The sequence below is a fragment of the Macrobrachium rosenbergii genome, chromosome 23 (assembly GCF_040412425.1).
Source record: "Macrobrachium rosenbergii isolate ZJJX-2024 chromosome 23, ASM4041242v1, whole genome shotgun sequence".
NCBI lineage: Eukaryota > Metazoa > Arthropoda > Malacostraca > Decapoda > Palaemonidae > Macrobrachium > Macrobrachium rosenbergii.
In genome coordinates this window covers 20,533,412-20,538,494 of record NC_089763.1, presented here as the reverse complement: position 1 = coordinate 20,538,494, position 5,083 = coordinate 20,533,412, and positions in this window count along the sequence as shown.

The window sequence follows — 5,083 nt, the reverse complement described above, 5'->3', positions numbered from 1 at the left end:
AGAATACAAATAAAAAATGAGAGAGAGAGAGAGAGAGAGAGAGAGAGAGAGAGAGAGAGAGAGAGAGAGAGAGCGAGAGAGATGTTACATTTCCATCACTTTTCAAAACAATAATCAAACAATGTGCAGGGAAGTATAAAAAGAGAAAACAGCTTAGGAATTAGGAGGAATAAACATACATAAACCTATTCATGCTTATATATATATATATATATATATATATATATATATATATATATATATATGTATATATATATATATATATATATATATATATATATATATATACATACACATATGTTAAGAATACCTGTTACTTACCTCCATGGTGGCTCCCTCCTCCGGCTACAATTCCGGCTCCAGCAACAGCTCCACCTGCGTTATTGATAAATACTGATAGAATTGCTTGACGGATGTCCTTAATACTAATTGCAAATACAAAAAAATGCACAAGTACACACATACAAAAGCAAACATTATATATATATATATATATATATATATATATATATATATTTATATATATATATATATACATACACATAAATATGAATATCTATCTATCTACAAATCTGTATATATATGTATATATATATATATATATATATATATATATATATATATATATATACATACGGTATATATAATTATAATCATAAAACCATACTCGTCTTTGTAGACGACTAATTCCCTCATATTATTCGATCAGAATCCTTACGTCCTACGTACAGTAACCGAAATCCTTCTCACCTCTATGATGTCCTGGGCCTCCTCCGCCCCCAATCACTACTCCGGCGGCAATGCCTCCTGAGGATGGCGTAGGTGGAAATAGGCAATTAGGCAAAGATGGTTGCAAGGGCAGATAGGATTCAAGAACAATGAAAACAGAGTTATGGTGCCTAATATCTTAGCACCACTGACTGATGGATTCAAAGAAATTTAACAAAGAAACATATGAACGTGTATACGGTATATCTATATATATATATATATATATATATATATATATATATATATATTTATATATGCATATATGTATGCATATTAATAAATATGTATACATATATATATATATATATATATATATATATATATTTATATATGCATATGTATGTATGCATACACAAATATGTATGTGTGTGTGTTGTACATACATATATATATATATGTATATATGTATATATATATATACATATATACACATATTCGTTGTACTGGTAACACAAAAATTCACATTTTATTATTCCAAAATCTTCAATAAGAACAGAAAGACCACCCTTATTTGCTTGAAATACAATAGATATAGGGCAATTGGGTACTTGCTTAAAATACTGTGTATGTATGTATATATATATATATATATTATATATATATATATATATATATATATATATATATATATATATATATATATTTATTTATACACATAAATTTTTATTGCCATATGTATAATCTATAATATATATATATATATATATATATATATATATATATATATATATATATATATATATACATTGTATATATATATATATATATATATATATATATATATATATATATATATATATATATATATATACATACATATACATATACATATACAGTACATACAAAATGTTTATTGTTAAAGTGTTGGATTACAAAAAATAAAAACATCCGTACCTTTATTTGTGTGTACTTACGTTTGTGCACGTGTCTGGGTGTGTTTGTAGGCCAAACATACAGAATAAGAAAATAGTCGAGTTGAAATTTCAACTTACCACTGCTGCCTTGTTCATGGTGACGATGGTGCTGATGATGGTGATGAGGAATTGGCTCAGCATTGACAATGGCTAAGGAAGCCACAAATGTCGTGAAGAAAATCACAGCCACGAACAAACGCTTTTGGGGATTGGAAGAGTACATGGTATTAATGTGATATTGCCATCAACAACTCACAGATGATGTTTGTAACTTCAGTAAGATGAGATATTCTCAAAATATTACTTTGGAGGATTGGAAAAATACATATTATATTAATGTGATATTACCACCAACAACTCACATATGAAATTGTAACTTCCGTAAGATGAGAAATCTTTGGAATATCACTTTGGAGGATTGGTAAAGTACATATGATATTAATATGATATTGCCATCAACAACTCACAAATAATGTTTGTAACTTTGAACGGATGAGAAATTCCGAGAATATCACTTTGGAAAAGGATATTAATTGATAAAAGTAACATAAGTATTAATGTGACAAAATATTTATTAACAAACATTATTGATGAATTTCAGCAAGATGAGAAATGCTAAGAATATCACTTTGGAGGATTGGTAAAGCATATATGATATTATTTTTTGATATTGCCATCAGTGTCACATTGATGAATTTTTAACTTCAGTAAGATGAGAGGTTCTGAGAATATCACTTTGGAGGATTGGAAAAGCTCATGCGATACTAATATGATATTACCATCAACAACTTACAGATGTTTGTAATTTTAAGAGGATGAGAAATTCTGAGAATCTCACATTAGAGGATTGGAAAAATACATATATTAGTGTGATATTGCCATCAACAATTCATAGGTAATGTATGTGACTTCAACAAGATGAGAAATTCTGTGAGAATATCACTTTGAAGGATTGGAAAAATATATATTATATTAATGTGATATTGCCATCAAAACCACAAATGAATTTGTAACTTCAGTAAGATGAGAAATTCTCAAAATATCACTTACAGAGACTGAGGATGAGGTTATGAGTCAGTCTCGAAAGAAATGTTAAAAATATTCATGGGGACAGGCACATAGATTTCTGGCAGATTTGGAGAATAGTTACTTGGCAGTCAGAGAAGCTTTCAGAGAATATTAACAGAAACTGATAAATTAATTCCTAGGACAAACTTGAAGACTCCAAATGGACTAATGAATAAGTTGGTCGTGATTCTCTGGACCAACAAGGAGGAACGTTTTTGGAATCTTTCTTTGTAGTTGACAAAATTTTATACTATTTATTTATGGATGTTATTCATTTTGAATGCTTAATAATAATAATAATGATCATGATGATGATTATACCACTGTACCCTTTCACTTGTACCTTGGTCCTTACGAGAAGAAAAGGCGCACATGTTCACGCAAATATATATTTAGTGTATAATTTTTACTGTTTTTACTATCTAGAAGTTGGAAAGGATCATATTTTCCTATCAATTACGAAATTTGTCCCAAATTTACATCATTGTGGTTCAGTATAATTATTCACATGGTGGTATTCTATACATGAGAGTTAAACTGTCCCGTAAATCTAAGAATTATAATGGTTTCCGCTCGGGCTTGTATGAAAAAAAAGTAGCATTTAGAAATTGAATGTTTTGGATTTCATCCCGGATAAACGGACGAAAAAGTTGAAGTGAATAGCAATGGATAAACCACCTGTAGGAGAGCTCAATGAATTTAGATTGAAAAAAGTTCCATACTCAGTTTCGCCTAAAAGTTTGTGCCACCAAAATCGGGGTGAGATTTTGAATATGGCTCCGATTCGCAGTCCTTAGGTATCCTTATAAAATATGTTCTAAAAAGGATTGTAGTTGCAGCTAATTCGATTTTTTGGTATCTGAAAGTAATTATGTTTGGAATCTCAGCCCTGGGCTCCTACAATTAATAGATTTCGTTTTGGAAATTAGAAATCTCAGCCCTAAATTGCACCTAATTTTAGCCAGTGATTAGAATTGAAAGCAACGATATTAAATTCATAATAGCCATCCAGTAAAACGGAATTCAAAAGATTAGCAGTAGGAATTAATTATTATAATGTCTAAATTGCACCTAAACGGTTAAATGAAAATCAGAACGTTACGTTTAACACGATAATTCCGGCCATTTTGCGTCCAGTAAAACGGAAATTAGAAACTTCTGCAAAGATTAGCAGTAGGAATTAACTGTTATAATGTCTAAATTGCACCTAATTTTAGCCAGTGATTAGGATTGAAAAGCAACGATATTAATTTACGTTTAACACCATAATTAAGGCCATTTTGCTTGTTGCCGTCCAGTAAAAACGGAAATTAGAAACTTCTGCAAAGATTAGCAGTAGGAATTAACTGTTATAATGTCTAAATTGCACCTAATTTTAGCCAGTGGTTAGAATTGAAAATCAGCGATATTACGTTATGTTTAACACGATAATTCCGGCCATTTTGCTTGTTGCCGTCCAGTAAAAACGGAAATTAGAAATAAAAGATAATTATAACTTTACCTTAGCCAGTGATTAGAAGAGCAACGATATTAAAGCCTTCATTTTCTGTTGTCTTTACAGTGGAGTTATAATGTCTAAACATCTTCCAGTGGTTAGAATTGAAAATCAGCGATATTACGTTACGCACGCGCATTTTCATGTTCTTTGAAATAAAAAGATAATTATTTTTATGTCTTCACAAGCAAGATGGCGCTTCCTTTTTTCTTAAGCAAGATGGCGCTCTAGGCCATCTCAACTGTTTACCATTTCAGTTTGCTTTCCTCTCTTTGCTCTTACAGTACCTTGGCCCGTCTATTTCCGAGATTTCTTCCCTAAACACACATCGAAAGTTGAAATTCTCGGAGGTGAGGGGGATGGACGACGCCGGTTTTGCCATTTTGTTTACAGTTACTTCGAAAATGGCGTCAGGTATCGGTCTATCGTGGTTGAATCCAGGAAAACGTTCGGGGCACTTCCCTGCTGCCAGTTTTCCTGCTTTTGTTTGCATGTAAGTACCAAGAGAAATGGCCTCATTCGTCTTTTCTGTGGATGGCCTTTGTTAAAAGGTTCTGATGCCTTAATGTGTATACGTAATCTTCCTCAGGGCCCGTATCTTGCAAAGTTCATAATATCCCGGCTCGTCTATGTAGTGAGCTATGTACTTTGTGTTTGGTTGGCTATGTTGATCACGGCCATGTTAGAAAAGCGTTATGGGGTAGCAACTTCACCCTACAAAGGCTTATTGAAAACGGGAAATTTAACACCCTCTGTATCCACCCAATTTAAGGGGAAAGTTGTTAGTTATATATATAAAATATATATATATGTATATATATCTAAATATAAAATA